Source organism: Alligator sinensis, unplaced genomic scaffold, assembly GCF_000455745.1.
Source record: "Alligator sinensis unplaced genomic scaffold, ASM45574v1 scaffold205_1, whole genome shotgun sequence".
Lineage (NCBI taxonomy): Eukaryota > Metazoa > Chordata > Crocodylia > Alligatoridae > Alligator > Alligator sinensis.
Genome location: NW_005843046.1, coordinates 189,920 through 215,797, shown reverse-complemented (window position 1 = coordinate 215,797; position 25,878 = coordinate 189,920). Strand labels below are relative to the sequence as shown.

General features: G+C 42.3%; 1 protein-coding gene and 1 long non-coding RNA gene across 3 annotated transcripts in view; one reads left to right on the top strand and one right to left on the bottom strand.

Moving 5' to 3' along the window:
* The window catches only part of LOC102376991 (arf-GAP with GTPase, ANK repeat and PH domain-containing protein 1-like), a 224,827-nt gene that overhangs the window by 171,945 nt on the left and 27,004 nt on the right, over window positions 1–25,878 (bottom strand). The window lies entirely within an intron of this gene.
* Window positions 5,055–23,753, top strand: LOC112548247. 2 transcript variants are annotated; one of them, XR_003092070.1, is made up of 5 exons: window positions 5,055–5,165; window positions 6,170–6,315; window positions 6,456–6,598; window positions 8,048–8,190; window positions 23,664–23,753. It is a non-coding gene; the product is annotated as an uncharacterized LOC112548247 (long non-coding RNA). The 2 variants fall into 2 exon arrangements; XR_003092071.1 differs by lacking the exon at window positions 6,456–6,598.

The following is a 25,878-nucleotide window of genomic DNA, read 5'->3' as shown; positions in this document are numbered from 1 at the left end:
ACTGCAAGACTCTTGTCTAAAAACTAAGTATTCACCATGAAAGAACAGGAAGCCTGCAAGCCAACTGAGTTTCACATGGGGCTCAGCTACACTGAAAGAGGCATTTTTTTTTTTTTTTTTTCAAATGTACTAGTTAATGTAAGAAATCCTAAATCATGAGTACATCACACACACAAGTCTCCTCTCCATGTACAGGTAAAGGTGCAATGGGATCCAATGCATAGTTTACACAATTGTGCCTTATTGCCAGTGCAGGGGGAGCCCGATCCCAGGCTCCCCCTGCACTGGCAAAACAAGGTCCTATGACTGGGAGCCCCATGCATCCCAGCTGAGGAGCTCCCAGCTGCGGGAGCACCCCATTCGCCCCCCAGGGTGGGGGGACTGTGATCTCCCTACGCTGGGAATAAAAGGGGCGAGGGGATCACCACACTCCGAGGGTGTGGAGCCCAGAGGTTTTCTGCACCCCTAAGGTGCAGAAAACCTCAGGCAGACTGTCCTTGCAGCAAGCCTCCAGCCTCGGGGGGCTTCCTATACCCCCAGGGGTGGGGGAATAAACTAGAATATAGAATAGAATAGAATCATCAAATCACCAAGGATTTCCCTGCACACCTGGGGCAGGGGAGAGATGGTGTGTGGAGGGAGGGAGAAGTTGCAGCCCTGTTGGGTTTGCAGACAATATGAAGAAGCAGGAAGAGGGCGACTGAAAAGCTCAGTATCATCAACAGATGCATGCACTGCAAACCCCCGCTGTGCCTCAGAGTGTTAGCCCGGGGCTGGGGGCTGGCAACACTCCTGCCCTTGAGCAGTAAGCGGGGAAAAGCCTGGGATGGTGCAGGCCAGGGTGGGGATTTACACCCCTCCCTAATCAGATCATCCTGTGGAGGCCTGGCCATGCCCCACCCCCTCAGCTCAACACTGGACAAGGAAAGGGAGGGCTGCTTTAGCACCCCCTGGCTTTTAGCATGAGCCACTGCAGGCATGTGACTGCATTTCCTCAGTCCAGAGCGAATGTCTGTATGGTTGCAAACTGGTTCAACTTAGGCAGGTTTAGTCTAACCTACAAAGGTTGAATCAATGCAGGTTCAGGTTTTTTGAATGCTTATCCCTAGCCTAAGAGTTACTAGCAAATCCCCATCTAAATATTCTAGAACAAAAGACTGAGATTAGGTCTGGTTCAGCTAATATTTAACTGACAACTAAAGCTTGCCTACACATACCCTCAAAGTCATGACTTATCTGACACAAACACCAAAATAATATTCCTCCTGACCAGTGTGCCATTGGCGTTTCCTAGCTTAGGGAAATCATCTTTATTCTCTTTTCACTGAATACCTTATAATTTCTAATTTCTATGTTTCAGTAATTAAGATAGGGAGGAATTGGATATTTTTCTGACAAACTTCTTAAAATTCTTTAAACTTAAACTAAACTAATTGAAAAGTGTGACATTACAGCCTCCTCTGCATTAGGAGTTAGCTTTCACAGGGCATCGTGATGTCCATCACGTTTCATAAAAAAGCCCATGACTTTATTTAGAGTCTTGTCAAAGTTTTGACCTTTGACATTAGCAGGTTAAAAAAAAAAGTTTGCTCTGTAATGCTTGGATTCTTCAAAATCTAATCAAAATAAGGATATTTATAACAAAGGAAATACATTCCATCTTATACTAGGTTAACTCTTAAACAGCTACTCAGATAACTTTGATATCTATGCAAAAGCAAAACTAGCAAAATGCAAATAGTAAACATTTCAGAGGAGCAGAAGGCAAAACATTTTAGATTACTACTACCCCACCAAATTTCAAACAGTTTGCCCCGTTCTTCTTTTGATTTTTTTGCTGTTGCCAAAAAGAGTTAAATTGATATAAAAAAAAGATTAATTTTGATTAAACTATTGTTGCGTAAAGCATGAACAAAGTTTTAACAGGCTTTGAGAATGCTCAAGTTCTTTATGATTCCCACTGCTCCTATTCTAGAGGTGAAACTCCCAACACAGAAGCCTTCATATCAACATGGTGTTAATCGTTGCCACTTAGAGCAGACTGAAACTACACTTGCCATGTTTATGAAAGAACTGCATGAGAGGATAGTACACTAGATATATGCTCTGAGAACCAATCTGAAACTGTTTTCCTATTAAGGTATTGGGGGGCGGGGGTTGGCCAAATTAAAGCCCTTCTTTGATAATCCTGTATTAACAAGTTAGTTCTGCATTTGTACGTTGTCTTTCTACAGGCAAACTCTAGCCAGAAGAACATTTCCTGCACATATTTCTCATGTGCATGGATAGCATTTTCACAAGACCCAAAACTAAACTGACAGGTTTAATTGCGGCAAATACAAGGAAAAGCTGTTTCAAGTGGAAGAAGGTGCCCTACCCTCAGCAGGAGAAAAAAAATCTGTTATTTTTCTGAAGAACTGTTTGCTAAATAAAAAACTAGCATTCAGGAAGATGGCAAAGTCTTATAGCATCTTATAGCCACAGTAGTGAAGCTAAAGTAACTTGCTGGTTTAAATGCTGCTTAAAAAGGTTTTCTTAATAGATTGATTCCCAGGCATGTTTTTGATCATGATATGATAGAGCATGTATTCACCCAGTGTTCCTGCTTTCACTTTATGTGAATGATTAAGCACTAAATACTAAGTAGTCAAATTTGTGCCTTGGATATATCTATTCTGCATTGGTAAATTTGTTTAACCCTTAATCCTTCAAGAGATATGCAAATTCTGCAAGTCATGGAATACAGTTCAGGGGCACTACCTCCTGTATCCTCCCCAGAACTCACCCGTTATGTTAATCTGCATAATAGTTTATCAGCATGCTACTCAGGCAGAGCATTCCCTGTGGCAGTTGCTTTAAAAAAAAAAAAACAAATAAAAAACCAAAGACCCCCCCCCACCACCACCACCTCCATGTTCTTAGAGGGACCTCTGATTTTCTCCCAGTAAAGTTTATTACAGAATTTTAAAATCAGGGGTTGGCAACCTTTTGGCATCATGGGCCACTGCTTGTAACCCAGCCTCCACTGCAGGCTGCACCACCACACGCCTCCCCACATCAACAGGGGATACTAAATCAAGGCATAGGGAAGAAAAAAAAACACTTGCTCACTAGGACCCTGGGAACACCTCCCCTGCTGCAGCAGAGAAAATATACTGAATGTTTGGGGATGCCTCTGCAGCTATGGCTGCAACATCCTGCCCATTCCCTGAGCTACTGCAGGCTACATCCACTCTCCTCATGGGCCAGATCCAAACCACAGGCCTTAAGCTGCCAACCCCAGTTTAGACTGATGGTATGATTGCTATGATGAAACAACAGGCACTCTAAATTATTGCCTTCAGTGCAAATCACTTGCCCTGCCATGCATTTGTGCAAGACATTACTTTGGCAACTGCTTCAAGGGGTTAGATGAAAAAAAAACAGGGAGTTAAATGTTCTTACTCATCTGAAACTAAATTTGACAGATGAAAATAAGCATCATTACCAGAAACAGACCAACCTGCCCTGTGAATGCCCACTAAGTGCACCACTGGTTACTAATATTATGTTGCCCAGTTTTGCAACTATGGGGAGTGTCCAGACAAGCCTGAACATGCCTTTTACCCCATTTCAAAGCAGTATGAGATGTGGCAAGAGGCACGCTGAAAACAAAAAAATGTTACCCGTGCTGCATATTTGCAGTGGAGGTTCAAAATTTGATACCTGGATATTCAAGTATCAAAAAAAATTAAAAAAAACTACACAGAAAAAAAGCGTGGCAGGGCACAGTCCAGGATCGTGCCCTAAGGCAACTGGAAGCTCAGGTCCTCCAAAGAGATGCTCTGGTAGCTGGCCAGAGCATCTCTATGGCTGCCCTGTGCCCCGATGCTGAAGCATGCTGCCTCCATATGCAGGGCAGCCTGGACCTATGTAGACTGCATGGACCCTGGCTCCATTGGAGGCAAGTAAGGGACTGGAGGTGCCGGGGACTGAAGCGAGGGGGGGGGGCGTGGATCCCCTGCCTGCCCACCACACAGCCTACAGCCCCACTCAGCCACAGCAGTAGCCCATCGGGGCCCTCCTGGCAAAGACCCCCACGGCGCAGGCACCCAGCACTGCTTGTGGCAAATCATGCAGGCCCAGCTCAATGCAGTGCATCTTCAGGCAGCTCTGGGCCACTCAGGGGGACCACCTGTCACACTAGGCCAGGTCCTGCTTGCACAGGACCCAGCCCGACATGACGTGGTCCCTGTGAGTGGTGCGGGGCCCTGGGTGACAGCCCGAGCAGTCTGGAGCTGCCCAAAGGCGCACGGTAGCACGCCAAGCTGGCCTGGGCCCACACAATATGGCACAGGCAGTGCTGGGTGCCAGGAGGCCAGGGCTGAGCCATGCTGCTCCTCACTGCATAGTGGGGGCTGTACCAGGAGGCCCCAAGTGCCCCAATGGCCACAGCTGCTGTGGGTGAGCTGTGGGCCATGCAGGGGGTTCGGGCCCTGTGGGGGCTGCATAGTCCATGAACTGTGCGGGGGAGCAAGGGACCCACCCCTCCTGAGCAGCCCCCTCCCCTACATAATCCACCTACAAACCCCACACCTTCAAGCCTTCCCCACAAACCCCTCACCCACATACCTGGCCCTGCGGGTCAGGAGTGAGGGGACTGGGGCAGGCTGTGGGTTGTGAGTGAGGGGGGCAAGGGCAGGGTCAGGGCACTGGCATATTAGTGCCGCTCAGAGCTGCACATCCTGGTGAGCAAGGGGGGTTGAGGCAGCTCTGATTTTTTAATGTCAAAAACACCAAAAGTAAATGCCAAAGTGTATAGCTATTTAGAACTTATTTTATTATGATGATAGAGGCACTGGTAGGCTTCCAAACTGCTTTGAACTTTTAAATATATCAATAAAACATTGCCAAACTGATCTCTCTATATAGTGGCATTTCATTTTAATAACGAAAGAACACTATTTTGGGTATTTTAATGAGAGAATTTGGGTTTCTTATCAGAGAATTTGCAATTTTTAAACAGGGAACACCAGGATCTGCTGGTGAGGCAAGTGGCAAGACCCGGGCAGAGGAGCCTGTCCAGGGCCAGCACTGGGGACCCAGCTGGACGGCAGACAAGGTGGCTGACCTGTTGGCCATTTGGAGCCAAGAGGACACACTTGGACAGTTCAAAGTTGCCCACCGTAAGGAGCACATCTTCTGGGCGACAGCTGCCCAGATGGCAGAGCAGGGGCACCCCATCTGGGTCTGGCAGGCATGCAGCCACAGGGCTTCAGTTCCAAGGGGGCAGATGCTGTCACATGTGGCAGCAGGTCACAGCCAGGCAGCAAACCCCACTGCTAGACTGCTGCAGTGGAGTACCAGGTCAGAGCTACTTCAGTAGTCCAGCTGGCACAAGGGGTAGTGTTCCCAGATACCAAGTGGCTGGGCCTCAGAAGCTCCTGAGAGCAAGTAGCCCTGAGCTACTCATCAGGGAAGGTTTTTATACTGCTGAAGCCAGCACAGGTGCTGGCCCCAGGCTCTAGCACCCTCTGGCTGCAGATCCAGGAGGAGCTGGGCAGGGTTATTTTGTCTCAAGTGGTAAAACTTGCCCCACTCCAAAGTGCATGTCTGGGCACATGCACGGAGGCAAAAATCCCCGGCTCAAAATCTGTGCCGCTCCTATCTGAGCTGCTTCAAGTGCACGTGCCTGCATATGTGGATGCACCCATAGATTCCAAGTTAGGGTCCCATCACTAAGTCAACTAACTATTACTAATAATTTTAATGCAATAGTTTTAGTAACTCCATTAAATGGCTTGTGTGAACTGCCCACCAAGAACTTGGGTTGTCCTTTACAAGTTCACAATGAGAGGCTCACTTTTTCCTCCAACCTTGTTAAATTTGAGACTTCGCTTCTATTCAACCTCAAAATTATCTAGGCTAGCTTTATTTATTTATTTCAATGTGGCAGTTCATTTTATAACCTAAAACAAAATCTCAAATTGGACAGCAAGATTCTAGCTTCTATTTATGAAGGAAGTTAAGTAACCTTTATTCAAGCATCCCACTTACCACAAAAGTGCCCTTTTTTGAAGGCAACCAAGACATAATTGATAATGGCATTTTGTGATCTATAGATCACTAGTTTCCTGTCATCTGTTATTAAAAAAGGCAAACAAATAAAAACAAACCTTTCTTTCATTAGCTACTTCAGCCACAAGGATACTCTTCCTTATCGTGCATGTGGCACGAGGCCAGCATAAGCACTAGTACTTGGATGCCTATATTCATTGTTTAAACAATCTGATCACAGCTGGGTCAACTAACAGAGCACTTCAAGTTTCTGCCAAGGTCAGTCAATACTTCCTGTTTGTTTGCATTTCCTTTAAACTAGCTTCTAACTATACTCCAAATATATCCAATAGTATTTTTAAAAATGACTATACTGAACTGCCTTATTAGCTGCATTTCAAATTGATGTTTACTTTCAGGTTTTCCAACCCAGGTCATTTCTAGCTCAGTCAACCAACCCCCCCACACACGCACACATTTCTGAAGCTACAAGAAAACAGCTGGTTGGTTACACTGTAACATGCAATTCCACACTATTAAATCAAGCTGAATGCTAACAAAGGTAAGCCCTGCCTCTCCATTCAAATTGATTAATTCACATGTCTACACTACTGAGGTAATCGGAGAATTAAGACGCTTATCTTAGATCAGAGATTCTCAACCTAGAGTGCCATCTTTTTAAGGGTGCTGAAGAATATTAGTACTATTATAAGTGATTCACAGATAAACCCAGATATTTAGGAATCCAAAGCCCCATTCCCTTGTGGGATTGGTCCACTCCCCCTCCCTTCCACTTCTGAAGCCAAGCCAGGCCAGACTATGCTGCACCCCCTCTCCCCCAGGCCAGGCTGGGGCTGTCACAGACCCTCCACCTCACCCCATAGGACCAGGTCAAGCCCCTGCAGGGCTGCATTGAAACCAGCCTGACCCCCCTCCCCCCCACACCTGGCCAGATGGTGCCCACCCTGGTCACTGGACTGGGACCACTGACTGGATCCGACACATGGAGGGATCAGGCACTGCCCATCTGGCCCACCAGGCAAAAAGGTGGGTACCACTAGTATAGACAAGTGGTAGTATATACTTTATTCTGGCCTTCTTTCTGCATTCAGTAACATTCAACCAGCTAGTGTCCTACTGCTAATTAAGGTCTTTTACACTAGTGAGACAGGAGTCAAAGAGTTTGACAACTAGCCTATTTGGCCTAACAGCATACACATGGATCCTCAGCACTCCAAGCTACATGGGTACTTTATGTAAGACACTAGTCAGGTTATTTAATTTATTTATTCTTGTTAATGTCTCAGATCCATAACTCTAAGACTTTTTCTATACAGAAACCTTAATATCCCACTGTTCCACAAAGGCTGACCCCTGAACTTGAGACAGAGCATAAAATGTGCCTGCTCACATGGTGGCTCATGCATTACTGTTCATTTAAAAAGGCAGCCTGCCCCAAACAATCCATTTTGAGAGCTCTGGTGCAAGGGACAGTAAGTCAATAAGGGACAATAAGTAGAATTTTTTAAAAACCTAGTTTCCTTCCAGAGCCCCCTAAGTCCTTGCTGTAGATATTACTATTAGGCAGACGTTGGCAACCTATGGCCTGTGGAGTCATTTCATCCAGCCCATGGAGATGGGGGGGGGGGGGGGGGGGGGGGGGAAGGGAGGGTGCTCAGCAGCAGGGAGAAGTGGAAATTGGCCTGTGCTCAGAGCTAAGTGCCACTAAAGTGGGCCCCCACTGCTGTAACGTATTTTTCAGTACCAAATCTGTCTAGCCCACTATAGTTAAACCCATGCAAAAAAGAAACAAAAATCAACTTGCTTCACCAACCTAGTTTTCATTAGGCTAATGAGGACAAAATTAAACAAAATAAAAATAGAGGGACATAATCAGCAGGGTTCTGTGTGGCCAGCATATCTGTTAGCCTTAAGAATATAACGACCTTGCTTTTTGTCATATGTACTGTCTGTTTAAGAAGACTACCGTAAATATAATTTTTTTTCAAAGGCAAGACTAAAAGATGCCATTAAAGCTTTTAGTGGCAAATCAAGAAACTGATCTCCAACATTGGATTTAATTTACAAGAGCCAGCAACCTTCTGCAAGCCAAGGGCCAGAACAACGCACCTCCAGTCCAACACGGGCCAAGTGGTAAGGCACTTTCCCAGCACCCACGCTAGGAACAGAAAGCTGTGCTACTGTTGTTCCTCCTATCCTGATAATCAACCACATTTCTCCAGCCGATACAGCCCCCATTTTTCATTATAAACAGCTCCCATTCAACTTCAAATTTCATTAGCTATGCCAACATTTAAGTTGTTCTTTACTACAAGGGATTTATTATTACTATTACTACTACATTAGGGAGCCATAGCCCCACTCCTAGCTTCCCTGCACACCTAGGTACCCTGCCACACAGGAAGCTCCCCAGCTCCAGACTTCCCCATTGCATCATGCATCTCAGGCACCTGGGCCCCAGACTTCCCTAACTGAACTGCCCCACTGAACTGGCAGGCAGGGAAAGGAAAAGCGGAACTAGACCAAGCACAGAGACCTCAGCTGCTCTTGTAACTGAAGCAACGAGTGGGGAAGCAGCAGCACAATGGGAGCCACAATTTCACCACTGGTAGGCTGCATGCAGCACACAGGACACCAGTTGAACAGCCCTGATGTATATAAAGGAAAGTACTACTAGCCTTGCCTGCACTAGGTAATTTCACATGTTTTAACGTTATTTTCCTAGTTAAGAAAAAAATAGATACATCTCTTTCTCTCTCTCTCTCTGCACAATCATTGTGCTCGCTAGGAACAAAGAATCATTTCAGCTTTTCTTAAGAAAATTTCTAGTGAGAAAGGAGTAGGTTGTTTCTTCATGTCTAATACTAAGGTTGACCTCAGTCTGCTAACCCACAAGAAAAGCTCATATCCATACAAGCCTTTTTCATATTAAAATATCCACCATAAGTTAGCAAAAAAAAAAAAAAAAAAAAGCAACTTAAGAGTAAGGAAAAACCATTAAGACAGATCAAGAACCAAAGGAGATGAAAACGTATTTCGTGACACAACCAACAAGTTTCAGAGTTTTCTTCATACTGGTAAACATACAAATCGGACCTTAAATCACAGTTCTTTATTATTCATGGAACAGCCTACAACTTCATTAACTGAATGGAGCGTGCTTTGCAAATAATCTGCTATTTCATTACCAGTCAGCTGTGCTTCTAGCTGATTATCTTTGTTCTGGATCCTAGACCCAAAAACCTTTGAACAAGCATACAGTAAAAACAGCGATCAACAAGAAATTATTTTTTCTTAACTGGAGTACTGCACGTGGTATTGCCAATCTTATTTCCCCTCCATATGCACTATAAATGTAGGGAAGCAAGCTTCTTTCAAACTAAGTGAGCATAAAAGTACAACAGGAGAACAATAGTAATTGAGCAGTAGCCAAGACAAATTTTGCACAAAAAAACAGCTGTCACTACTTGTATGAAAACAAGGTATTGAAGGAACTGGCAACTGTGCAGCTGCAATGGAGCTATTAAACTCAAAAGTGAACTAAATTCCTGCTACTACCACTCACCAAGTCCCTTTGCCAAGGTTACCTATATAAACTATTAGATTCTAGTTTAGGAAGATTTTTCTAAAACAGTCAAGAAGTTGAAACAGGCTGTTTCAAGAAATTGAACCAGTTAAAATGGCTCCTCCAAAACTATTTTGATTGCATATCTAGAAGTTTCTGCTCGTAACCTTTTAATAGCTATTTTAAAGTGTTTTCTTTTTAGCTTATTAAAAAGAATTTGTTACTCAAAGAACCAGATACTATTCATGGATACATACGATAGATATGTTCTGAGGACTTCTTGTATCTGAGGTTTTTAAAAGGTGTAGGAGCAACAGTTTTGAATCACCATTACCTTTCTTCAAAAGTGCTGGGCATTTGGGATATACATGTTATAGCCTCCGTTCATCCTCAGGCTGGAGGTTGAGTGAGATAGTAACACTTAAAGTAAATAAAATTAAAACTTTAGAGCTGTTTAATTTCACTATTTCATCATGCAAACTACTTTTGAGTGATTTTCGCAAACAAAATCCCGCATGCTTCATATCAAAACTTAATCAAATACCTGTGATTTGCAACAGAATTCCCCCTGGAAGTGACTAATGAACTAACAGTTTGTAAAGAAACACACTGTACCAAAACAGACCACAACAAAACTTTTAAGGAACTGCTATTCAGGTTGTTAGAAGGAGTACATTTCTGTATCAACGAGTACAACTCTGCAGGGATTACAATATGATTTCTGGATGTTAAATTCCCATCCAACAGTTTTGTCATTATAGGAAAAACATGTGCGGAGATTTTGATAGTTTTACTTTATCCATTCAACACTTGCATCACACAAGAGGATGCATTCTTTGATAACCAAGCAGCTTGGAAACCTAAAGCAAAACATTCTTTAAATAATCTAAGCCAAGTAAGCGTATTTGTGCCTCTAAATGATACCACATTTAACTCTCATCTGTAAATGAAAATTTTGCTGCCTAATTAGAGATCTACTGAATTAACAAAAATCACAGTCTATATTTATAACAAGAGTACTTTATCCACAGTAATGCTATACAGTCGTACCATACCAGCGAACATCAGGCTCCTGACAGACACTACATTTAAGACATGATTAACCGCGTCTTAAATAGTGATCTGGCCACATGTTCATCTAATTAATGGTGTAATAAAACAAGGAATAAGGCACAAAGTTATTACACGAAATGGACAACTTTGTGGCTGGTTCCTATCGCACCTAACTGAACATGTGGCCAGTGCCCAATCTCTGGAGCATATGGGAGACTCAAAACTTTTGCATTGTAGCAGATCTCTTAGCAGTGACCGTTATTAGTATACGTTATGCTCACTTGCATTTTGCTCCACAACATGAATAACCAGCCAGCCTTAGGAACTTTTATGCTGGTTTAACTGCACCTACGTAACCTCATAACAGTTTACCAGTATCCATAAGTAATTGCATCTTTAAATTAAACCACTCTAATCCTTAGGATTTACAGTCTTCCGTTTCCATATGATTATTTTGGTCTAAATACTACACAGCATTTTAAGTGATCTTCATCAGTAACAAATAACTATAAGTAGTTACAACCCATATTTTCTATTACCTGTCTATTGAAAAAGACGTTTTATTTTAAAGTGATTTTGAAATGCTTGCTTGTTTTCTCTGCATACTAACAGCAGCAGCACAGAACTACATATAGCTGTGTTACCTATGGAAGCACATTGCCTCTTATAGGTTCCAGGTTATTCCTTACTAAATAAGAAGATCCCAAAAATTTAAGGAGGAATTTGTCCCATTGCAACTAGTGTTAATAAAAAAAAAAAAAATCAAAAAAAAAAAAATCACATTTCTTATCAACAGCAAGCTTACTTGAGTGCAAGGCTCTGCTGTCAGCCCTTAATAAAATGAACATCCAAGGCTATCAGAGAGTCTTGATAAAAGCCTGCAAAAAATGTACTTAGTACCTATATCCCAGTTTGCCTGCCACCAATAGGAACAAACAAAATCTTCCTCTGGGACAATTCATCCAGTAAGTGCAGCACATTAAGAAGAGTGTAGTCAGTTTAATCCCAGAGTCCTGGGAGTAAGAACAAGGCTATGCACTTATCCCAAGTATGCTGACAATATTTAGCTTTCTTTGATGTTTACAATGTTTCTTAATTATAGGAAAAACCTCTGTCAGGGTTTTCCCCATGTCATTAAACCCTGTTACTCAAAGCATGATAATACTAATAGCAGCCTTGAACTTCACAGGCGCTAGTCAGTGCAAAGCTATTAAAAGAATGTATACAGCTACACTACATTGTAGAGCAGATGGAGCTAAAGAGTTCCTAGGCATTTGTCAGTTATGCAGACGGATGTTGGCTACAACGTAAGCAATAAGCAAAAAGAGACCAAGCCATGATTGTAAAGGACTGTTCATTAAACCCATGCTCACACAGAAAGCAAACTTGGAGTCAAAAGTTCTCCTGGCAGTGATTCAACTCTACTTTATATGGAGTATTTTATTTAAAGATTTCACAATTCTCAAGACAAAACCAGACACAATGTTATCATGTCCTTTCCTAGATTAGTTAAGGTTAACATGATTGGATGATCAGTCTAAATTCATAATAGGTAACCTGACCGCAAAACAACATGCCTTTATGAACAATATGAATGTTATTCATATTGTTCATAAAGAGATAGTATGTCGTCTCTATCAAGATAATACCAGAACTGAATTAGCAAAGAGGTGGGTACTGGATTCAGCTACCAATACACTTCATAACTGATTTTTGTCTTCCCAGGTAGAATCAGAGACTGGAAAAAGACTTCTATAGGTCATCTAATCACTCTCTGCCTGAAATAGGATTATCCCTATCCAAACCATCCTATACAAAATCCTTGTCTAACCTCTCAGTAAAACTACACAGTTAACCTTGTAACACAACAAGACAACAGCCTAACCTGCCACAGGTAAAGCTAATGTCCTACTTTTGTAAAGGTCGTTAATATAAGCTCAGGAGCACCCAGGAAGAGGGCAATCCACACTACAGAGGAAGGACAAAACCCTGAAAATCCATACAAACCTGATGGAGTAAAATTCCTTCCTGAATACAAATACTGTGATCAGTCTGACCCTGAGTGAATGGGCAAGACCCTCTAGCCAGGAACCTCTAGGTTTAAGTCCCAGCAGGAGCACTAGCACACCTCAGTCGGAATCCCCAGCCTTGGCTGCAGCCAAAACACAATGCCTCCAAGGAAGGCTTTAAGAAAGCCCTAACACATAGCAGCAAGGGATGGGAGAGGAGCAGTGGGAAGTCCCTCCCAGCCCTACGCAACAATAAATGAAGTCCAGAAGCATGGGAAATACCCATAGTAGAACACAGACACAGCTACACTGAGATCATCCCTGTTCAGCGGCTGTTCAACCTTTTTGAACATCTCCACAGATGGAGAGTCCTCAACTTCCCTAGGCAGTCTAATCCACTACCCCACTGTTCTAACAGTGAAGTAGTTCTTCCTGACACAATTAAAACCTAATTTGCTGCAACTTCAAGTCATGGTCCACATCCTGCTCTCTGCAGCAAGAGAAAATAAGAGCTTTCCCCACTTCTTTATGGCAGCATTCCAAGTATTTGAAGTATCATGTCCCCTCGAGCGCCTTTTCCATAACTTGGACATGCCTAACTCCTTCCACCTCTCCTCATATAATCTGCCTTCCAAGCCCTTTACTGTCTTTGCCACCTGCCTCTGGACCCTCTTCAACTCCTCCACATGCTTGTTAAAACATGGGGCCCAAAACTGCACACAATATTCCAGGTCAGGCCTAATGAGTACCAAGTGGAGAGGCACTATCACCTCCCATGTCTTGCATCTAATGCTTCTGCTGATGCATCCCAAAACCACATGTGCATTTTGTGTGATATCACACTGCAGACTCATATTGAGTCCGTGATCTACCAAGACTCCATTTTGTATGCGTATTTTCGATTATTCCTCCCAAAGTGTACCACCTTGCATTCGTCTGCGCTGAGCTTCATCCTGTTTGCTTCAGCCCAGCTTTCCAATCTATTGAGATCCTTCTGAATTGTGCTCCCATCCTTCAACATATTCGCACTCCTTCCCAGTTTTGTGTCACCTGAAAAACTGCTCAGGTAGCTTTCTATGCCAGCATTCAAATAATTAATAAGCATATTGAACAGCATTTAGCCCCGGAAAGATTCCCGCAGGACTTCACTTGAAACCTCCTACCATTCAAACAGAGGCATTTGTAATTATCCTTTGCTTGTGGCTACTGAGACACTTGTCTATCCACCTTATAGAAATTTTTGTCCAGACTACATTTCTCCAATGTGTTTATGAAAAGAAGTCATACAGCTTCTTATGAAAAGCCTTGCTGAAGTCCAGATATACTATATCCACAGAATTTCCTTCAACCATCCAAGCAGTCAAAAGGGGAGATCAAGTCAGACAATTTGTTCTTCCTAAATCCATGCTGGCTGCTTGTGATCAGCCTTTACTCCTCCAGTTGCTTGCAAATAGCTTTCCTTAGGATATGCCCCAGTAATGTTTTGGGTACTGAGGTGAGGCTAACTGGTCTATAGTTTCCTGGGTCCTCCTTTTTGCCTTTAAGGAGGGGCAGTTATCCTGTCTTCTGGTACCTGGCCCATCTCCCACTTCATGAAGATCATTGCCAAGGACTCAGGGATCTTTCAGCTCCTTCAGTAAACTGGGATGGAGTTCATCACATCCTGCTGACTTTAATTCATTCAGACCCAACAAAAGCTCTCTGACAGTCTCTTTTGTTAATCCAATACCTCAAACCTGTCCCCTCTTTATCCAACTAGTCTTTATTGGGTGCATGGCTGCAACTTAATTTTTTGTGAAGGTAGAAGCAGAGTAGCTGTTGAATAGATCCACTTTCTTTGCATCTTCTGTTACACAGCCATGGGCAACTATTAGCAATGGACCCAGCTTCTTGTGTGTTTCTTTTCTGGCCAACACATTTATAGAACCTCTTCTTATAATACAAAGCAGCTGACCAAGAGAGCAAGCATCAAAAAACCCAAAACAAACTTATGTCAATAACTGAATTATGGTTCTAAACAGCTGTAACTTCAGAGAAAGTTTTACATCAGGGCTGTTCAACTGGCAACTCAAGTAGCCCATGAGCAGTTTATCTGCAAAACCTGGGCTCTCATCAAGCTGCCATCTCCCCCTATTGCTCTAGGTACTGCAACATACAATGTCTCTAGGCTTCCCCTCCCTTCTTTGGCTTTCACTTGTTGCTTCTGCCCCATGTGGCAGTACAGCAAGTAGTGACTGACTGTGAAGGCCATGGTGTGGTACAACGGGGGAGCCCAAAGCCAGGAAACTGAGAAGTGTGGAGGGGAAAGAGGGAACTGCCATCTATAAATGCAGTGGAACAGGGTAGGAGGTGCTTGGGGGGGAGGGGGGGCAGCATACAGCGTAGCAGTGGCCCAAGTGGGCCCATAGGTCATGCTACTGAGACCCTAGCTGGTGCAGGCCTGGTTTACTTCATGGACTTCCTCAGAGGCCCCTGAAAAGCCTGTATCAGATTAGGATCTGCTCAATGAATACCTACAACTTCTGAATACCACCCAGTAGCACTATTAAGGCCTGAAGTTTGCCTACTACTCAAACAGGGCTAGACAATAATACTAAGTTAATTATAACCTGAGTAGAGACTACTTCATAGGTATGGACAAAGACTATTTGACACACTTATCAGTCTAGACAAATATACACTCAGGTAGTTGTTTTGAATACTTAAGCTTTTGTAAGATAAATGTTCTCATCTTTTCAAGACAGCCTTCCACAAACAGTAGACTTTGGTCATTGCAGGGGGAGAATGCCAGGGTAAGATTTATGAGAATAATATTAAGATGGTGCACATTTCTAAAATAGACTTGGGGCAGAACAGGCCTCAGGTAGATCTGCCTGCACACGCTGAATTCATCCTTCATTCTCAATGAGCAAGTCTGACAAGTTTATTGAATGTCTCAGAAGCAACAGGTAAAGATGACCACAATTCAAATAAGAGCGTAAAAAAAATCGTCAAGTACCCATATTTAAACACACACACAGACAAGTACTTATTTTTATATGCATTCATTCCTGGTCTGTGAACCACAGTTATCTTGCATTACTGCAGTAATGCAATATCATTAACAATCTAGTACAAAGTTTAAGAAGCCACATTTAGTAAACCAGAAGTGCTGATGTGATATAAACAACTTGAGTTTTATCAGAGGTTTCGGGGTTTTGTTTCCCTGGATGATGCTTGTCAAATCCCTTTTCCAACGTGCTCATTTTAATTTTCCTTCACAGCTTGGAACTCTTCTCAAGTAAGACTACTTGAATAGGTACTGTGTGATCTTTCAACTATTTAGGGCCATTGCTGTCATTTTTACTGCTTAGGAAAAATCCTAGTTTTATTAAACAGAACAATTAAGTGTAACAGTTATTGATCAGTTTGTTCGGCTAGTTGAAAAGAATCCCCCTTAACACGGAGCATAATAAATATGCTGTACATTTAACAGCCTTAACATCCACCTTGCTCAGCTGATAAGGGCAGACAATGCTAACTTGTGAGCAAATTCTTACTAAGTTATCAGTTTTGGATTAATTCTTATTTTGCATCTATCGTAACATCCGTGTTGGTGTTAAAGGAATTCCAAACTACACGTGATCTAGTAGAACCCACAACAAACACTCTCTCATTGAGTCCCATATTAAAAATACTATTTAAATAAAAATTAACAACCATACAGAAACAGGTGGCCCTTGACATTTTAAGTCTTGTCAATGCTAGCTACATTGTTACTCAGAGGCTGTCTCTCTGCTCAGCTACCTGCACCTTACTAAGGACCACTACTTTACCTTACTCATCTTTAAACAGCAGTCTTGCTATTGTCACAGTACAAACTTGAAACGGAGTAGCCTGTCACAAAGACAGCATTTAAAATAGGTTAGGATAACTACCTGATTGCCAGGCAATTTTTTGATTGCCAAATGAGGTCACAATATAAAGCTTAGATCAAATTTTTTTCAGACCTTAAACCATGAAGTAGCTATGGAGCCTCAAACTGCTCTTGTGAGTTCATTATGAAAACATGGTGCTTCAAGACTCAGAAAATCCCAACATTATTTAAATAAGGAAACATTTTTTCTGAGTAAAAATTAACCCCTTTAGTGTAATAGCATGTACGTACCCAAGCTGGACATCTATTTGTTCAAAATCGCAAATAAAAACACAAATAGCGCAGTTTGTTGGTTTTACTATAGATGAAGAAGCTATTTCTCAATTTAAGCACATGGGGGGGGGGGGGGGGTGGGAGGAGAGCCACACACTTTTAGTTAATTCTGCCAGATTATTTTCAATGACTTTTTGCCAAGTAAAGAGAGTTTACATGATGACTAAAGCCCTATAAATTTTCTCAGTATGTCTTAATAAATGGGTGCACTTGGAACTGCTATTTTAACCTATGCCTCTTAAATTTAGATTAGGGCTGTTCAATGTGTGGCCCCCAGAGCATGGGGCCCCCACTGGTGTGGCTTGCATGGTGTACAGCCCTCGGCCGCTTTGAAATTGGAACTTAGTTCAAAACAAAAAAAATCTGTGGAAGATGGAAATATTACAAAAAAACATGACTACGGAATTTATTATGGTCTCAATCAGCTCAAGGTCTGGTCTGTATAGAAGTTCCATTGTACTCCTATGCTCTTCAGGCATTTTTCTTTCTTAACATGAACCACAGTTATACCAAGAAGTCCCTTTAAAATGGACTGTTACACAAGTAGAAGTCATTTTGCTGGTGTAGTTTGTTTGGGGGACTGTTTTAAGTTATATTCAGAAAAGCAATCTTGCCAGAGTAACTGCATCTACACTAGAGAGATTTGTCACTATACTTAGGTCAACCTCTCTATATCAATGGCATAATTAAGGATTGGTTAAAAACTTAAATTGCCTAAAGCAGCTGTTGCCAATTCGTGTTACGTGTACCTCCAGTGGTATGCAGACAATCTGTCAGCGGTACACATTGACAGATTTATTATAATTACCTTATCAGACAAAAAATTGCTGGTGATACCTCAAGGTAGTATCATTTCAAATTAGTAGTGCACAATCTGTCAGCTTTTGTGAACCGCTGGCCTAAAGTATTTTCATTGACAAATATATTCATTAATAATTCTCATCTTGAGATTTTTTTCCTAGGAGATTTGTTAAATCTTTCAGTGTTAAGAAGCACCCCAATATCTCTCTGTAGACCACATGGAGTAAGTGCACCTCATCCATGTATTTTGATATTTGTAAAAACAAAGGATGTACTCCTGCCAGTTTAATTTACCCATGTCAAAACAACTTTCCATAGGTGATATCTGGTAGAATATGGATACAGACATTTTTAAACACTTTAAAAGTGTGTGTCTTGGGGGAGAGTGGGAGGGGAAAACCTGCTTGTCAGGAACATGCATCAACCGTTACTACCTTACATCTGCAGGATCAATACAAGTTTAGCTAAATCACCCTCAACTTTGACCCTGAATGAGGCAGGGTTGCAACTGGAGCAGTTCTGCTACATTTGCTACTTTGTAACACTTGAGAATTATGCACATAACAATTGCAACATAATGGGTTGCATCCCATCCTTTGATATTACTACACTTACATCTGTCTGCACCCTATATTTACCTGAAGCTAGCAAGCAGTGTTTTTTTTTAAATCAGATCTATCTTCCTCCATGAATATGCAGCTCATATTGAGTGATTTACTTTCATGATTTCATATAGTCAGTCTAGATAGTTTTACTGTGTCCATTCTACCCATCCACGGACTAGGATAGGCCCCAATGGTAGCGTTTACCTTTAAGGAGCAAATAATTGTTTCATTATTCAAATTCACTCCCAATTCAAAAGGACCTTCAATATTTCATCTTATTTATTTATTTTCTACCAACTATCTGAGGAATCAAGGTCAAGTCAGTCAATTCATCAAGCTGACAATACTGCCAGCCAGGTATCCACCATTACAGTAAACTAGGTATGTTAATGAGGGAGCAGGAGAAAATTATCATGGCTCTAATTTCCTTTTAATAAATAAGACTTACTTACTTTTAAGATTATAACCTAAAACACCTTTATGAACAAATTGCACTCATGTAGTCTCATACCTGAATCCAAATTTTAAAAAAATTACTCATTCTTTCTAAAAACGTTGACTGAACCCAAGTCTTCAAGCCCTTGAACCATCTTACTGAGCACTTATTAAAAGCCTCAAATATATGAGCAGTATGCACAACCCCATTTAGATCAGAATTATTTCGATGGTTTGTAGCATTTAATCAAACAACCGAAATGGTTGACAGGCAGTTTCTGCTGGCCGCACAAGAACCCATGCCACTGTCTGAATGGCAACCATGTATGCATATGGAGGAAGAGGGAAGGGCATTAATGCTCCCCTTCAGTTTAGTAGTCTAAGTGTTTAAGGATGAGAAACCTGGGTTTAAAATAACCTGGGGTAGAAATGAATTCAGGCATGATTGGCTGTAGTGTCATCCACTTAGAAGGCTTACTCCCAGAGCACAGCTGTGGCTTACTTAATCTACTCTCTTTCCTGCAGTTTACAGAATGTCAAAGACAAAAGAAATTTTTGTTTAATAAATTTTGGCAGTAATTTATTTAGGCAGATTCTTAGAAGCAACAAAACACACTTCCTTTACCACCTACAATCTTAGCTTCAGTCAGATTTAGAGCCTTACATGTAAATCCCATGTAATCAGGGTTCATGTTACACTTTAGCTCTTGGGGAGGTCTGCAAAAAAAAAAATTGGGCTGCCCATCAAGATGCCCTAATAAAATTGGAGAACCCCCAGGTTATGATCTTCAAATTGTACCCGGGGGGGGGGGGGGGGGGAATGCCCCCCTGAGCTTCCTGTAATTCTAACCCTGCATGTAGTGACCAGAGAAAATGCATGAATATAGTACATAAGGAGTGCATCTGCACATGACGCTACGTCACCATAGCAACACACTACAGCGTCGTAGCATTGGATGTCATGAACCGTAATGCCACAGCTATGTCACTGTAGCAACACGTTCCCTCATTATAGCATGCTACTATGGTGGCATAGCAGGTAAAAACAACCGTATATAGGGCATAAGGGCACATGTAGATGTGCCCAATGTGTACTTTAAGAAAACCTCCAAAAAACAGAACATGTGATCTAGTTGATCCCAGTTCAGAATAAATGCAATCCATTGTGCAAAGTTTAGCGATAAACTCGAGTAACCATCAAATATTGAATCCAAGTTACAAAGCTCTAACTTAGGAACCCAGCTGTTCAGTTAAAGATACAGAATGGTAAACCAGGGACAAGGACATGAGAAAACACTACCAGCTCACACATATATGGAGTTAGTGCATTTCCTCACTTATTAACTGATTTTAACCTATTTACTTGACCTTAAACACAAAATTCTCATTATTTCTACAGTAATATATACGTCTCAGTTCTAACCTTCACTGAAGGCAGTTTGAGAGCTACCAAAGACTGTTTTGTCACGACCATGAATGAGAAAGACAAAATACCATTTAAGTTGGTCAAATGTGTTCACATTACACTAAAAGGCTCAAACTAAAATTAAATTTACAGTTTCTCAGAAGATGTCTGTTGTTAAACACCAAGGATTAGCCAGATGTCACACGTAACACATTGCTATTACAAAGTGAAGCTATTGCATTAACTTGATAAATCAAAAGGATACAATCATTAGTCAGTGGAAGGATCATATTAGTCTTATACTACCTAATTATACCTTACATTCTGGATCAGCAAACGTGTTGGACCATTATTATTTAGTTTACGAAGGAGCAGTTGCCATTCCAAGCTGGAACTGCAAGCAGAAAGAGGCTGTGTCTACATGAGACGCTACTGTGCAGTAGCAACAAGCTACTACACAGTAGATCGGTGCAACTTTGCAGTAGCGTTGGAGGGCATTAACCATTATGTGACGCCACTGCACAGTAGCGTGAGAAAAAAACCCGTGCAGGGAGGCTACTGCACAGTAACACTGGTTACTGTGCAGTCATTTAGTACTTGATTATGCAAGTATTAAATGACCGTACAATAACAACAGCACAGTATGCCACTCGTATAGATGCAATATATCCCAGTTGAATCTCGCTCCTACTGAAGTCCTAAGACTCACAGTAAACTATGGATAACTTTGTTATGCAAGCATACAGCTTTTATAGTTAAATGCCAAGTTCTATCTGCAGGACTTTGCAAACAAACAAACAAACAAACAAACAAACAAACAAACAAACGGTTGCCTCCACCCATTGTACTAATCTTAATACATATAACTTGAAATTATCCAGTATTAGAAAGATAAAGTGACAAGTTCAGATTAAAAAGGCACACATATACATGGCAGTCAAGTCTTTCAAGGTCTGTTATTTCAAATCATATTTTCTCTCTCTCCACTTATGGATGACATAAGTGTTTAAGGGAACATTTCCTCTTCTTCCAACATTTGACACCTGCTGATGTCTTTAGAAAGACCTGTGAGGGCTGGGCATTGTCAGCAATCATTGCCAAATAAACTTTACTGGAAAATGTTGTAGCCGTCATCATCACTGCTCTGTATTTCATTTTGGCATTCAAACAATTCCACCAATATAAAAAACCTGGAGTTAACAAGAGACTAAGTCTGCCCCAGTACCATCCATTTTTCTTGTGTTCAATTTAGTCAGGAGTTACCCAAAATCCTAATATTACTTAAGGATGTATGGCCGCATGGGTAGCCTTGCCCCTTGACTCTGCAGGGAAACAGGGAACAGTGCAGGCAGCTGGCTCCAGTGCGTGGAGCTTCCCTCCAATAGCATGAGTGCAGGGCTGCGCATGTACAGCAGGGAGCACTGGCAATCGAGGCAGGCCAGCTGGGCTGTGCCTTGCTGAGATGTGCAGCACTGGCCAGTCATGTGCCACTGGGCACCAGCACCAGCCACAAGTGCCCTGAGTGCCCCTGCCTGCTGCTGCCACCTGCCAGGGCTACACACAATGGGTGGAGTGCAGGAGGGTCCCCACACCCCCTCTCACACCTACACTCTGCCCACCTGAACTCTGTGCTGCCACCTCCCTGGGCACGGGCTCTATACTGCCACCTGCCTCAGCCTCACACTCCCACCCAGCTGCAGCTCTGGCCCTGCTCCTTCCCTACCTGGTGCCCAGAGTGAGCAGGATGCCAGGAAAGCCAAGCAGGTCCACTGGCAGCTGCAGCAGCCCTGCCCAGAAGCTGCTGCTGGCTGGACTAGGCCCTTCTGCCCACAAAGGTGGGAGGAAGGTGCAGTAGGAGATGTCAGCAGGGGGTGTATACATGGACGCCTCGCTCCTACCCTCATCAGCGAAAGGACTGGGTGGGGTACAATTAGTTGGAGAGTGCCACAGGCTGGATGAAAGTGCCTGGTGGGCCGGATGTGACCCACAAGATGCATTTTGCCTGCCCCTGGCACAGACAAAATCTGGAGAGATGTTAGTCAGTAGACAAAATCTGAACAGGATAATGCAAGTCACAGGATTTTGGTGGTTTTTTTGGGGTGTACAGCTCAAAAATTCTCACCAGCCTAAAGAAATACTGTACTAACCTATTTTTAACAATTAGACCTCATCTTCCTTATGTAATGATCTTATAAAACTGGCAGCATTGTACAGCATGCCCACATGCACTCCAGCTGTTTCCTTTTCACAACATTCAGCCTTAAGCTTTAAAACAAAAGTGTTAACAGTGACAACACAATGAAGCCAGAGGATATCCTTATTTATTCTTTCACAATACATATGGTGGCAATATTCTTCACTGGGTAAAATCTATGGCCTTTCAAGTTCTGATTCTTAAGTATACAAGACCTCATTATATCCAGGTTCGTGAGGTCACACCCACAGACCAATCCCATGCCACTCACCTGGCCTGCAGAGCCAGAAGGTTGGGCACCACTAGGCTAGAAGTACAATAATTTAGGTTTGTATTTTGCTACTTAGATAAAGAAGCATAAATTGAGCAGTCTAGGAGCCTGTATTTGTGAAAGAAGTTGAGGCAGGTTCCACAAACCTAATGATCTTTCTCTCAGACTTTCACAGCCATCTGCCTGCAGCATGAAGTTCAACTTTAAGTCAGAGTCCTTTGCTAAATTTAAGAACTAATGTGCACTGCTCACACATAAAACATGCTCAACGTTAACTCCTCCCAAGCTTTCAACTGTGTTATTTAGCAGTTACTAGAGTTAAATCTGATCTTAAAGCTACTGGTACAAGTCTGCAATCAGTTTGTGCCAATTCCATTAACACAAACATAACTCTTCACCAGACTCCAGCCTTGTGCATCAAGTATTCTTGGAAGTCCGAATATGTCTGCAATTTCAGCTCATTCCATATACTCACCTAAGCCTGCTATCTAGAATTACACTTACATTTGGCATGCTAAGCTCTCTTTGTCCCCATTAATTAAAGTATTGTTTCCACGTTAAAAAAAAAATCTTGTTAAAGTTGCTCATGCCAAGCTAGCCAATGCAGTTGAGAAATTGATATAACAGCACCCACTGTATTCTCACACTAACCTTCGTATAGGTGGTGTGCCAGACCCCATCTATAGAAAAACCAAGTTTGTTAGAAGCCACAATTATACAAACAGCATGGCATTTAACTGGTTTCTTCAGGTCCAGTGTACACACTCATTAAACCTACTACACAGAGTAGGCAAAACTAACAAGCTCTACTTTCTTACAAGGTAGCAAACTGGTCGTTAGTGGTCGCAGAAGAACGTTCATCATCAACAAAAATTAAAGATGTCTAATATACCAATATCCTCAGATGCAATATTTTGCTTACCTACCATGCCAAAATGTTTCATGTCCCTTTAACGACTAACTTGTTTAAGAAGCATTTCACTGTTTTTTCCAAATTTATTTTAACATGTAGCTCATAAATGCTCACTACTAGTCAAAATATCCTAACAGACATCTTTGATTTCATTCCCAAAATGTAGAGTCTATCACCATCCTGCATCTACCAAGTACACTGCTGAAATGGCACACCTGGATTTCCTCAAGTATGGAATAAATAAGCTATTGCCATTAGAATGAAGCAGTGCATTTTTATTGTGTAGTATTCAGCCTTTTTAATTGCTGGCCTTTTCTAAAAGATTTTCCAAAACTCTCCAAACCATTATCCCCGTTGATACAACTTGGCCATTACAAAATGTCACTTATCTAGAAGCTTACCAGAATAATGAAGCCAAGAATTGGTTCATTACTGACTTCTACTACTGTATTTAGACTCAGTGCTCTCCCACAAGTTCATCTGTTCTATATTACACTCAAGGAGTTTAAAAGGTCTTCAGGTTTCACACCCAAGTAGCCCTGAAAAACAGCAGAAAAAGTAATCTCCAAACCCTTGCCATACTATGTGAAATTATCCATTTTCACAAAGAAAATCACTGCTCCATGGCTCACTTGTCCAGTGCCAAGACAAGCACTGTCCCTCCACAGTCAGAGTTATAATCACCAGTGTTTCTACCAGGAAACAACTAAATTGAGCCATCTACTTGGCTGAGGGGATGGACAAGCTTAAGACTGCAATAATACAGCTACTTGCCTCTTAGCTTCTACACTAGCTGCTTTAACAATCTCCAAAGACACACGGTGTTTTTCAATTTATAACTTCTCTTGCTGAGTAAGAAGTTAATCCTCTAGCACAGGCGTCCTCAACCTCAGATCCATGAGGCCATGACCTCCAGCCTGCAGGGATCACCCTGGGTTGGAAAGTTTGGCAGCAGGGAAGCCATAAGAGCTCCACGTGGCTGAATCCTGTTCCGCTCAGGTCACTATCAGGGTCACCCCTTCCCCCTGCACATATGAATCAGGGTCACACTGCCCTCTTTCCCCTCCTTCATGCATCTAGATCAAAGCCACACCACAGCCACACGTGCCCCTTGTCTGGAGCTCCAGGACAGATATGGGGAGATGCAAGGGGCTTACTTACCACACGGGAGCCAAGCATCACATCACCCTTAATGGGGTCTTGGAGCACTGACACTGAGGTAAGAATCACCGCCTTAACTGCACAATACAACAGCAGTCACAGTTTGTTGTTTACCAAGGGTGTGTGAACTGGGCCGTATTCAATTCAGATTCAGCCCGATTCAGGGGACAGTGATTAGATCTGCTGATCTGAATCACTGTCCTGATTCGATTCAGCCAAATCCAAATCTGAAGATTCGATTCCAATTTGGAGAATCAGCAGTTCAGCCATAGACATAGTTTTATATGTTTTTTCTACGTACCTTGAGGTACCAGGCATGGCTCGCGAACACCAAGATGCTGGGACGGATGAAGCATCCCACAGAAGTGCCGGGCAGAAGGGTGGGGGGTGTCCCCCTGCGTGCTCAGGAGCAAACCCAGAAGTGGACCAGAAGTACTTCTGGTCTGCTCCCAGGTCCACCGCCAAGTGATCTGGGCCCCCCCCCACATACTCCCATGGGACCCTCCACCATCAGTCCCACCATCTCAGCATTCATGAGCCACCTGGTACCTTGAGGTATGTAGAAAAAAAACATAAAAAGCTGTGTCTGTGTCCGAATTGTCGCATATTTCCGAATCGGATCAGAGGCTTCCGATTCAATTTGGAGAGATTAATGGGTCTCCCAATTCAATTCGGAGATTCAGCCGCCGAATAGAATCAGCGACCGAAGCTTTGCACAGCCCTATTGCTTATATTATAACCAATTCCAGTAGGTAGTTATCTACATATCCCTTTAACATATAAAATGTTTAAGTAAATAAGCTTCTACTTTGTGCATAAAATCTTCTCCTTTGGTAACTATTTGTACAGTTTAACAGACAGTGAAAATGAAGCAATTCTCTAATAGTTGCTAGAAATATTTAAAATGATCAATTTCATACCCACTAGCTACTGACCACGTACCCAACTTCTTAAGGTTTCTAATATTAACCCCAAAACTGATTTAAGAAGTTGAATGAAGGCTAGCTAGTCAGTCTCAGAGTTAATACCACAACATCAGAAGGTCTGTGTATATAGTGAGTATCATCCACGCTCTGGATAAGCATATAGGTATTTTCCAGTTTATGATGCAAACCATATTCAATATTCCCCATTCTGATCACAAGTAGTGCAGATGCTTTCAAATGATGTAATTTGATTAATTCCCAAATTTTTCAGGAACTAGTTTCTTATAAAGCAAG